This window comes from Rhinolophus hipposideros (genome assembly GCF_964194185.1).
Source record: "Rhinolophus hipposideros genome assembly, chromosome: 15".
Taxonomy (NCBI): Eukaryota; Metazoa; Chordata; class Mammalia; order Chiroptera; family Rhinolophidae; genus Rhinolophus; species Rhinolophus hipposideros.
In genome coordinates, this window is record NC_138061.1 from 15,051,984 (window position 1) to 15,065,046 (window position 13,063).

Sequence of the window (13,063 nt, forward strand, 5' to 3'; positions counted from 1 at the left end):
TTTTACTTTATATACTTTTGTCTTGCTTAAGTATTTTGCAAAATGGATGAATTATGTGATAATTACAAAATACAAAAAAAGATTGTCATATAAGGACTACTGGATTGATCAACTGAATATATTTTAATCAATTATGATTTCATCTCTTGACTTTAGGCAGTGGTTCTCAAACTTTAGTGTGCATAGAATCACCTGTCCAGGTTGTTAAAATAAAACAGAATCTCAAGGCCTATCCCAGCGATTCTGATTAGGGGTTGGGTGGCAGGAATTGGCATTTTTTAAAAGTATCAGCCAAAGTTACTGACTCAAAGCTCACTATTTGAGAAACTGGCTCAAGATGGAGCTGAGACGAGGAATACTGAATCGACATATATTTAATGAGCACCGATTATGTGCCAGGGAATGGTGGCATAATTGACATTAGATAAGTTCGATTCATTGGTTATTAGTGGATTACTATTTCAACTAGCTGCACTTGCAACTAATTTGTAAGTGGCTCATAACTTTTACAGTATGAATAGGGCAAAATACCTTGGAGGCGAAGAATTATGATGCAGGTTTTGTGATTCCACTTGGGTGAATTTTTAAATAACATTTCAGTTAATAAAATTATCTCATTATTCCTTCATCTGTTTATATGGGGGATGGCAAATCCATGAAATCCAAAAACAAAGGCCAGAGTACATCCTAATGCACATTGAGAGCAGTGAACTACCAGTGGGAAAAACTCAGTTCTAGCATCTTTGCACCATCACATACCTCCTTTCACTAGGACTCAATTTTCTCATTTATAAGCTCTTAGAGTTGACTCAGATGGCTATCAGATCTGTTCCGCCTCCATGAATCTATTTCTCTATACACACAGAAGCTTTTCCTTTGCTCTACACGCGATACTCCCGTTCATAGTGCTTCCATAGGTGATGGCTGCTGGTGTGCTTTCAACAGCCTTTTACACTTACTATATTTAGCAAATATATTAACCAAATATAAGTGTATATACAAAGATTATTCATACCCCTAAGTCAAATAGATGTCTTTAGCCCTCATTTTATTATAAAATACCAATTACAATAAACAACTGCAAGAGTTTAAGTGAGAAATAATTTGGGGATGACTTGCTGAAAAAGGTATTAAAAACATCTCACTCAGACTTGAAATGACAGCAGCAGCAGAAAACCCGATTAAAGGCTGTGGGGCTCTGAGTCAGTTAAGTACCCTGTGATTATATCCAGGATTGTTATCTTTTCTGCTATCATATTCTTACTTCATTTACAAGGATTTATCCTAACAAGAACTGTTTTATAAAAAAAAATTAAAATACGTATTTTTAAAAAACAACAAAAAACACCCTTCCCAGGAATCCTACAGGTCTCTAGGCAAAATGAATCACTGGCGAATAGATGAGCACCCAGGAAGATTTCAAAAACATCTTGAGAACAAGGAGACACAACAGCTCATTTCATACATTTTCCCCCTTCACATTTCATTCCAGACTAATCAGGGGGTTCAAACTGCCTTGCTGCCGGAATAATCCGTATTCCATTTAGCATTGCTGACGATGGACAGGAAGGAAATGAAAGACACGGGACACCTCAAGAGGACGACAAAGAAAAAGATCGTAGGGACACTGACTGCTAATTAGCAACATATTCTAACTATGGGCAAATGCACTAGTCTTTCCATTCTCGAGCCCCTCAGTTGATATCTTAGAGGGAAGTGAAAATGTGTCTGTCAGTACCACGCTGGTCTCTTTTTCTCGAAAGATGACGGACAACTGGGAGACAGGGCTGAAGACTGGTGCCGATGGAGCTGCTGCTGTAGTTCTCTCCGACCTAAGCAACCTGTTTATAATCAGTTCTTAAAATCTTAAAACAATCTGTTCTTTTGGCAGAAACAATCTCCCGGCTTTCCCTGAACAGTGCCTAGGTTGTTAATCAGAAACTGGGAACCCTCACTGGTAGTTTTTTGAGCCCCTCCTGAAGCACTTGAAGATTTTGTCCGAGTCAGAGGAATCCTACAGGAATGGATTAGAAACACCTCCAGGCTTGGGGGGAACTAAGCCCCAGTGCCTCTTGGGAAGCAGGATTCGATTTATAGCCCCAAACTTGTTCTTAGACCTGTTGGGGAGAACATCCCCTTGGCCACACCGCAGTCAACCCTACAGCGGTTTAATACGATGGAATCCAAAGAGAGTTCTCAGCCAGCACACACTGAGGATAATGGCTGAAGCATCAAGTGGTCCAAAGGAAAGAAAAGACTCGGGGTTTTAGGGGACAAAAAAGATAGAAAAGGAAAAAAAGTTGTTTTAATATTGTTTAGAAGAAAAAATACGCGCTTGCGCGCGCGCACACACACACACACACACATACACAGTCTTTGACTTTTTCAAACTACTCTAATAAAATGGGAACATGGTGTATTTAGCCTTCTCTTAAAAGCCTCTAGCCTGTCTCTTTCCTCTGGATTTACAATGCTAAAAAGCAAAATCCCAGAAATCTATTTCTGTTTACTTAAGAAGGATAAAGTGTTACCCCAAAACAGAGGGGCCTTTTACAGAGACTGGAAAACAAATGGTTTAAGAGCATTAAGATCTACATATCTCTCATGCCAGCACATTTAAAGTCATCAATCAAACATAATCCTGAACATACGAGGTGCAAAAGTGCTAAAAAGGCCCCATTAAAATCCAAGCCTTTTCAGGTGTACCACCCAATCCTGAGAATAATATACAAGGCAGAAACAGCTCTAGTTTATACACACAATACCATTAGGGACAATTTATCATGTCTTTAAAAGTGATATATAGTACATTGTGAAATTGCTTATTAACTCCAGAAATAACAAACCCAGCTTGTGTAAATGCACTTGAATACCCATAATTGGAATTCTGAAAACTTAAGTTAGAGCCTACTTTTATGTATAACTTAAACTTTCTACTCATTTACCACCTAACTTCTATTTCAGATTTTTAAATTCATAGTTTTTCATTATTAATAGCATTAGAAACCAGAGTTATTTAAACAAAAAGTTTTAAGGTGTTTTAAGGAGGTTTGCTACACCAAATGCTTAAAAGAACAATGATTACATGAACTGATTACTCCAGGTAAAAATCTAAATTATAAGAATTTATCATTTTGTTTTTCAAATCTTGTTTTTAAAAAAATTGTACTTATCTCCCAATTTTTTCTGAATCCATTATAAAGAAACATGTATATGACTGTTTATAGTCCTGGCTCTTCTACCTGATTTCATGACACTTTTCCTTTTTTTTTTTTTTTAAGGTACTTTTTGTTCTATGAATACAAGATTTCATACATAAAAATAGCACTTGGACTACATTAAAATCTACCAAAGCCAAAGCTAAAAATTGTAGAGGTAAAAGGCAGAGGCAGCTTGAAACCAAGGGCAGACCTTGGCCCACCTGGGTGTGCCTCACATCCATTAATGTCAAAACAACCATATTCTGAGTTCTCTTTCGGCAGCACAGGTCCGGGTCTCCAGTTTGGCTTTTTAGGTATATTGATTGGCTTGCTGCATGGTGTTGGTACAATTTTGTGCTCACATTTTGATAGGACAACTATACATTTCTCTATCAGATGACTGACTACAGAAATAAAATATCACCTTATGTGTTTCTTAGCAAGCTGACACTGGAGCATGACGAGAACCAGAGTCAGAATGAACACCAGGTCGGTCTCTCTCTCTCTCTCTGTCTCTCTCAACTCTTACACCTGATAAATGCTCTCCTTCACTTGGTCATTCAGCACACAATAGTGTTGCACTGAGCAACATGATGGGCCAAGAACTGTGTTAGATGCTATACCTACTAAATGTACCCTGAATATAAGCAGTGTGTAGCCAGAAAATGGAGACAAGTGTGCAAAGAAAAGTACAAAGTTACCAGGGACTCTGGAGTGGTCAGTTCCGTGGGGAACAGGGTAGGTTATTGGAAGTGCTGAACAGTGGAGGATTAAAGATGTAAACCATCATTGGAACAGCCGAGGCAGCGCATATGTTTTTAAAAGACCCCTGAAGATAAAGTCCAGAGCCAGTTAGGTTAGGACACACTGGTGCTCAATCAAGTGATTTACATGGATCTAAAAGGTAGCACAAAGTGGCAAAATGGTTCCGAGGTTAAGAAATCTTGGATTCAACGTTCGGCTCTTTTATTGGCCTGTGAACATGGGGAAAGTACTTAACCTTCATAAGGACATTGTGGGACTGTGAGAAACGTATAAAAACTATTTATGAAGTGTACCTTAATGCAGTATTTTTCCAATCTTGCTTTGTGAGATGTTAATAAGATGAATGGGATCTTCGGTAGGCAAAGCTAAAAAGGATTTTCACTTCTCAGAGCCATTAATATATGAATGTGTGACCCGACTCTCCAAGTCAGAGGTGTGGTGATGTACAGACACCTGACAATGAAGACTTTGTTTGGTGGAACACCTGCTTCCACAGAGAAACACACTTGGGAAATAGTGCCTGAAGTCCTGAAATGTATATATCTACTAAGAGTTTATAAGTGAATACTGACACAGGTGGCAATTATTGGAAACTACCAAAAGCAGAGGATGGAAGAGAACAGGTCCTTTTCCAACAAATTTCAGGTTCGGCTAACCAACAGTAACCAACTGGGTCTCTGAATTCCCTGTCTGTAGAATGGGGGAAAACCACAATGCCCTATACAAAATCAATCAAAGGCTTCTGCCCTCGGCCTTGGCCCATTCCACTGCATTGCCCATCTGACCTCTAACCTCACTTTTAAAGGTATTTCATGCTCCAGGACCCCAACTTTTCCTAAGCATCTTTATTTCTCCTATCTCTTGGCCATGGCTCAAAATTCCATTTCCAAAGCATTTCTTTACTCTCCCCAATCTATCCAAGTCCTATGCTTCCTTGAAAGCCTAGTTTAAAACTAATGCCCAACCAGAAGTCTTCCTAGTTTTCCCAAATTGAATCCATTTCTTCCTCTCCTACAAGCCAATAGTAAGTAGTCTGCAGCTCTGTTGTAGCTGTCAGCCTAGCAAGCCAGCCTTCCCGAGGCCAAGGGCTGTTCTTTCATCATGGGTCCAGTAGAGTGTGAACTCCAAGGCAGGGTGTCTTTTCTCTTCATGGCTCCACAGTATCCGGTAAAATGTATGACACGTAAATGAAGAACAAAATGCCTGTTGGATCAAATGGCTTCCATTCTGATGAGTAACAGTACGAGCTCAAAGAGTAAGAGATTATATTCCAATAATGAAACACAAATTCTATGACAGTCCAATAATAATTAAGGGAAAGGAACAACACGCCCTCTTAATATTACAGGCAGTTACTTACCAGGCCTAAAAACACAGTGTGCTTTTACCTATCACAATGATTTCCACATTGTTGCCAGAATTACTTTAGTGGAGAGTTTTAAAAGTCCTGGGAACACTTCCAGATTGTCGATGAACAGTTCCAAAACTAAAAAAATACAACCCAGGGGGTCGAGACCTTCCCCAACCACCTGGATGTCCACATTCCAGGTGCAGGATGTCCTTTCAATGATGTCCTCCCCCAGCTGGCGTCTCGTTCTCCTTCGACTCTAACTTCCATCCTCCCCACCCAATCCCACTACTCACTAGCTGGCAAACAAACCACTTCCAGAGTCAGGAAAAAGGTAAGAAAGATTCTTGTACGTTTTATCCCAAGACTTACTCATAAGGAAGGAAGTTAATTAAAGTCTCATCTAGCAGACATTCTTCCCCCAGCTGTGTCTAGTCATGAGCAGAATGATGATTATGTGCATCTGGGCAAAACATTAAAGAAGAAAGCTCTGTGAAAATTAGGTATGGTTTAGAAAGAAAAAAACAAACAGTCCATATATTCTGCAGAAACAAGATTAAAGAAGCACCAGGCCAGCTGTATCGCTAGGGGGCAGCTTCTTCCAAAGAAGAGCTAGGGGAGAGTCAGGACAGCTCCTGGAGAGACTGCAAGAGCCTTGAGCACAGGGGCCCATGGTTCCTCCCCCACTGGGAAGCTCCCCCACCCTCCAAGCTGTGCTGTTTAGCTCTGCGTGTGCACAGGTACGTATGTGGGTTAGAAGAACTACTGTCATGAGCACGTCTGTCCTATTTCCACATATTTCATCCCAGTAAACCACCTTCCACTGTTTCTCCAAAAAAAAAAAAATAGTTTTACTTCAGATGCAATGGATTGGCTCAGACCACACATATACTTATCCCTTCAATCATAATAGTCAGTTGGAAAAAACAAACCTTAGTTTAGTTTGACATGACATTATCCATGTGACAATTTTCTGAACCCATTGCACTGTTTATATTAGTTCTTAAAAACAAAAACAAAAACAAAACTGCTTACTAATACGCTAGGCACCATTCCAGAGGATGTATTTACCCTGCCTTAGAGATTCTCCTAGACCTTTTCTTGTTATACAGCTAATTAATATTTTAGCTCAATGTCACAATGGGCTGTGCTAACAAACTCACTTCTGTAGTTTCAGTGTATTTCCACGAATCTATCCTTCCAACCTCACCTCCTCTTAGCCAGCCAAGTCGAACCACCACCCTGCTGCCCCACCCATCACCCAACATGTTTTCCAACCAACCTGCTGTTCATCTTGGATATTGGATACCCTAATAATATTCAGTCAAGGTAGACTCAGGAATGTATACACAGCACGCCTTTGGCCCCAATGCCCTACCCATAGTAGGCATGTTCTAACCATCAATGTTTTAAAGCCTAGCTCAAAAATCATCTACTTCCCAAAGTCTTCCTCCCTTTCCTAGGCCCCAAATGATTTCTCCTTCCTAACAGTGTGTCGATAATTTATATATATATATATATATATATATACATATATATATATATATATATATATATATATATATATATTAAAGATTTTATTGGGGAAGGGGAACAGGACTTTATTGGGGAAACAGTGTGTACTTCCAGGACTTTTTTCCAAGTCAAGTTGTTGTCCTTTCAGTCTTAGTTATGGAAGGCGCAGCTCAGCTCCAGGTCTAGTTGCCATTTCTAGTTGCAGGGGGCGCAGCCCACCATCCCTTGCGGGAGTCGAGGAATTGAACCAGCAGCCTTGTGGTTGAAAGTCCACAGGCCCATGTGGGAATCGAACCGGCAGCCTTCGGAGTTAGGAGCATGGAGCTCTAACCGCCTGAGCCACTGGGCCGGCCCATATGTTGATAATTTTTGACATTTATAATTTATACCTATCACATGATAACTATTTGTCTATTGCTCTATCATCCCCATTAGACTCTAAGGTCCTGGTGTGCGGGGGCCATTGCTTCTCCCACGGCTTTTAGTTTGGAGTCAAAGAATAATGATGACAATCACAATGGCGACTGATATTTATTGAGAGTTTTGCTGTGGACTAAGCACAGTGTTAAAAAGTACTTTTCTCATTTAATTTTCAGCCTTCTATTCAGTACTACTATCATTGCCATAAGAGAGATGAGAAACTGAGGCTCAGAGAAATTACCTTGCTCAATATCACAGCTGCTGTGTTTCCCTGAAAATAAGACCTAGCCGGACCATCAGCTCTAATGCGTCTTTTGGAGCAAACATTAATATAAGACCTGGTATTATATTATATTACATTACATTATACCTGATCTTATAGTAAAATAACACCGGGTCTTATATTAATGTTTGCTCCAAAAGACGCATTAGAACTGATGGTCCGGCTAGGTCTTATTTTCGGGGAAACACGGTAGTAAGGAGAAGAGTTAGGTCTTACGCTTCTTTTGTTCTATTCACTCCACACAGCTTATGTTTTGTAATTGTACTAATAAATTGTACCATTATTTAAAAATTTGTTTTATCCTTTTTTGCTTATCTATAGCAATAAAAGTGGTTTTGTACAATTTTTGGAATCCGGACAAATCTATTTTTATTCTTTCAATGGCTATATTTGAAATGTTATCATGTACATTTAATGAAGTCTAAAGTTAATGAGTATCTGTATTCCTTTCTTGAAAATTACAAGCCCTTACATACCATTAACTTGGATTACTTCCCTCATAATTTCCAATAACAAGACAAATAGCAAGATTTCAGTTCTTTTCTTTTAAATGACCTCTTCCCCCTAATTGAAGTTATTATTTTTACATTTAAATTATAAATATCAATCTTACAATACTTGTTTAGATTTGCATTTAAATGTATAATAAGAATTTCTTGGTTCACTTCCCCTTCTTGTAGCTTAGATCTTTCTTCTGGAGTCATTTCCCTTCTTTTTGAAAGTTCCTTTGGTGAAAATCCGGATAATAATCTCTACTTTCTGTTTATTTAAAAATGTTGTTTTACTCTTGTCATTGACAGACACTTTGCTGAGAAGAACATCTACGCTGACAGTTATTTTCTGTTAAAACTTGGAAGACAATATTCTCCTGTCTTTTAACTTTGATTCTTGTTGAAATGCCTACTTTCAATCTAATTTATGGCTTGTTTATAAGTTAGGTGTCATTCTATTTCTGGCTGTTTATACTTCTTGGCCCTGGTATTCTGCAATTTCACTATAATTTGTCTAGATGTGAAATTCTTTCTATTTATTTTCCTTATTTTGTCATTTATTTGCCAGATTTGAAAATTCTCAGCATTATCTTTTCAAATATTACTCCATTAATTTCTCCTTCCAGAACTCTGATTTGATGCTTTTTAGATCTTCTCATTCAATTCTACATGTCTTAACATGTCTCTCATGTCCTCCATCTCATTTTCTCTCTGTGCTGAATTCCATATAATTCCTTTGGATATATTTTCCAGTTTACTAGTTATCTCTTCAGCTTACTTTAATCTGTTTTGAAACCCATTCATCCAAAAAGTTCTACATGGTTTATGGTCATATTCCTTGACCATTTTAAAATTCCATTTTTATTTTCTGTGTAATATATAGTGTAGTATATAGTATAGAATATATAGGATATATATTCCTGTTTTGTATTCTACATTGATAACTCCAATATCTGAAAACCTTGGGAAGTCAGAATGCATTGTTTGCTGTATGAATTGACTCTTATTTACAGTCATGTTTTTCTCTTTCTGTGCAAATTTTTAGCTATAAACTCATATTTTGTTAAATTTAATCTATAAGAATCCAGAGAAGCTAATTTAGGGATGCTTCTTTTCCAGGGGAAAAAAATTGTTTGCTTTTGCTGGAAGCCAGCAGATGTGACTTACCCAGGCCTATTTTAACTCTTTCAGTGTCCTGGTTAAACAGAATAGTTTCAAGGTTTCCTATCCTACCTTGTGTGTGTGTGTCTGCATGTGTGTGCACACGCATTTGCATGTGTGTGTGCACTCCCCCATTTCTGATTCCCAGTGGCAGTGATGCTGATGGCAGTTGGTCCTCAGATGGTCTTAGGCATTCTTAGTCACTGATAGCTCACGGCTCTCTAGTCTGGTTTCAGGTCACTGTTTCCCCGTCTCCCTTTTTGGAGATTTCCTTTATTTTCTTGAAAATTCTTCAGTGCATCAAATATGTTTTAACTTATCTAATGTCCAGCTATATCATAGATTGAGACACCTCCTCTGTTTCCACTAATGTAGCTTTCATATTTTTTGTTCAGCACAAAAGTTGTAAGGCTTCAGCATTCAGTAAAATCCCTACATTAGTTTCATTGTTTTCTAGAGGTCTGCATTTTACTTTTACTTACAGAATAACAGGCTGTTAGAGTGCAAAAGCATCCAAGTGATTATTTAGCAGTGTTTCCTACTGGAGACACCATTGGTATTTTGAGCAGGATGATTCTTTGCCCCTGCGGGACTGTCTGAAATGCTGCAAGACATTTAACTTCACTGGCCTCTACCTGCTAAACAGGTAATTGAAATAATTAGAAATATCACTCCTTTCCAACAGCCTTCTAGGTTGAGAACCCTGATGTTTAATCCTTTCATTTTACAGATGGAAAACGTGTGCTTTTAAGAGAAAGAACAAAACTCAGAGATGGCCCATGACGAGGCTAAATGTGGTCTAGCTCTCATCTCTCTAGCCTCAGGCTTATTTCACCACATTCTGCCTCACTCCCTGTGCTCCAGTCTCACTGTCATTCAGTTCCTTCGTGTGCCATGCTCCTTCTACCACAGGGCCTTTGCACTGGCTCTTTCTGCTGCTTATCTCCCACCCTTCCCTACTCCCTCGCCTATTAATGCTTACTCTTTCAGACCACATATCAAATGTCACTTATTTAGGAAAGCTTCCCTGACTCTCTGACTAGGATCAAGATCCCCTGTTACATGCTTTAATAGCACTCTGGACTTCATCAACCCACTTAAAATGGTTTAAAGTTTACATATTCTAATGGCTATTTCCACCACTAGGCTGCAAAGTCCACGAGGGGTAGGGATATCTGTTTTGTTCTCCACTGATTCACTGTATCTAACAAGCTACACCACAGGGGCTCAAAATGATTCTTTAAGTAAATGAATCCATACAAGAAGGGATGTGATTCTTTACGAAAAGTTAAGGTGGAGACTCCCTTGACAATATCCATCAGGACCTAAGTGTAAAGGAAATATCCCTAAATATTAATTTATATTAGCAAATAGAAATCTCTCGATCTAGAGTGTCTCAGACAAAAACTGTTTCTTGCTAAGCTACTGTGACTTGATCCTTGCAAACTATTTTTCATTCGAGATGGTTAATAACTTCACATTTAATCCTAATTTGTATCTTGCAGGAAGCCAATACCGTGGACGGCCACACAGTCTTACTGGAAATCCTTAACCTATAGCCAATATAAACTCAGGATAATTATGGATTTTTAAGTTTTTCAGCTAATAATTTCAACAATGACCCATTGCCACACATTTTGGAAATCTGAATCCCATTATCTGGATACTCCATCTGTTTCCTTGGATTGATCCATCAACATGATTCTATTTAAAACCTACTTATCCCAGGCTGGCAATGTGTTTGTGAAAAAAGAAAAAAACAGCCATATACTTTTTCGTTTCCATTCTCATCAGTGAAACTGACCTTGCTTTTCACTCACTATCACCCCCTTTTGCTGCCACAGACATCACGGGATTTACATTGTTGTGATTTCTTTCATACTGTGCCTTGGGACCAACATCTGACAACAGCCTCTTGGGTTAACCTGACTTAAACTGACCAGGCCCACAAAATCCCTCAGTGTTTGCCTGTACGTTATTAAAGCACACGGGAGCTCTTTTGGATGCTCTATTGCTCTACAGAGAAAGAAAAAAAGAATTCCTCTCAGAGACTTGTACTTTTTGAGAATGTCCTCTGAAAGATAATTTCTCATAAAAGACTAACTTGGTCAGCAAACCACCCGGCATGATGAAGCTATGGGTGGTCTTTTTGTTTTTCCCATGAACTTACGGTAAACCACAAAATAGTGAACCAAATATAAACTTCTGCTGTCTACACTTTTTTCCCCCTTCAAGTATACTAGGGTTTCATTCTTCTCTTAAAAAAAAGAAAACCACCACCTCCTTAGATGACGAGGGCATGAGTAAATAGGTTGTGGAGAAAAAAGAGAAGTACTTCAACATGTGATAAAGCTAGATGTCTAGTGCTCTTGTATTCTTAAAAGGCCTAAAGAAAAATTGCTCCATAAGATGCAAGACCAGGCTTGGCACAGGTACAAAATGTCAGTGAGGGCTGCCTATAATTGCCTCCTTTAAACAACAAACTCAGGTGTTAACTGAGCACATTTCCATGATTATAATCAACTTATTGGAACATACATAGAGACGTTACTTCCTCTAAAAACCATTTCTCTTTGTAAAAGGCTAAAAACACCATGAACGTAGTTTCACCAAATGAAACATGGGCTTCTAGAGAGTCAAATGAGGAAAAAAAAGAAAGAAAAAAATGGAACAACAAAAAAGATGGTTAACAGGAGGCTGTTGCATTTCCCAAGCAAGCAATATGAGCTTAATTGAGGCTGACGCATGACAGACTCGCATGTACAGTATTGCCCAAGCTCCGACTGAAGCTGCTGACAGAGGGTAAATGGTGCACGGCAGCGGGGCTTGCCCTGGCCTGGCATGGCGATGGAAGTGCACGGAGCCTGTCAGGAGGTAGCGTGAGGGCTAATGAAGGGCAGCCCTTGTTTTTAAAATTCTTCTCACTGAGTTTTGGATCAGACTCTACACCATGAAGCCTTCTCAACCTTTTAGTGCTCAGTTAAGGATATGTGACACTTATTTAAAAATTAATGCATTCTAATCAATTTCAAGTTAGATAGCGAAGAGTCTGCAAAAGAGAGAAGACAAAAAGAGAAAAAGGCAGATGGAGAAGAGAAGAAAAAAAAAAGAGTGAGTGAGAATGAGCTCTCTAGATAGGGAAGAAGGTAGAGGCATAAGAAATAGGGCATAAGAAGTACCTAAATGTTTCCAGACATTTTGGTAGAAAGAATTTTGTATAGATGGCCATACCAATGTAAGAAGTCAGGGAGATAAAACACATTTTTCATATATTCTTCCAATAGTATAAAAAAATCTAGGAACCAAAGTGGGGAAAAAGCAAATGCAAAAGGAAAATTTTAACATTTGTTAAAAAAACATGATTGTAACTTAAAAAAAAGACCAACTTCTTTTTCAACAACTACCAGATTATTATATATTCCATTATTAAAACATTTTTTTCATTGCCCCATTGTGGGAAGTCTTCCAAAATGACTATGTGCTTTAATAGAAAGAATTCATAATATTTATATGCCATGTTGAATAAGTATTAGTATTAAGGAAAAATTAACACCAGTTTTTAAATATGGCCATTATATATAAAACAAAAAGGAGAAAATAGACCGTTTTCTATCTCACAGCCACATTTATGAAATATCAGGTTAGATGCAAAATAAATAGCAAAAACTGTGGTGTTCAGACATGCAAGTATAAGTTCATATTATCTGTTTTATTTATCATATTGTCAATATAAGAAAGTGATTAATTGCAAATTTTATTTACATGTTTTAGGTACCTAAAAAATCACATATGTGTAATCCACATTTTATAGGTTATTATCTACAAAAGACTTCTTAAAAAAGGTGCTTCCCATTTTAGTATAACTATCTAGCGGAAGGGA

At 38.2% G+C, this 13,063-nt stretch overlaps 1 protein-coding gene across 4 annotated transcripts in view; it reads right to left on the reverse strand.

Annotated features, from left to right (window-relative positions):
- Positions 1-13,063, reverse strand: part of VTI1A (vesicle transport through interaction with t-SNAREs 1A) — a 332,570-nt gene that overhangs the window by 170,540 nt on the left and 148,967 nt on the right. The window lies entirely within an intron of this gene.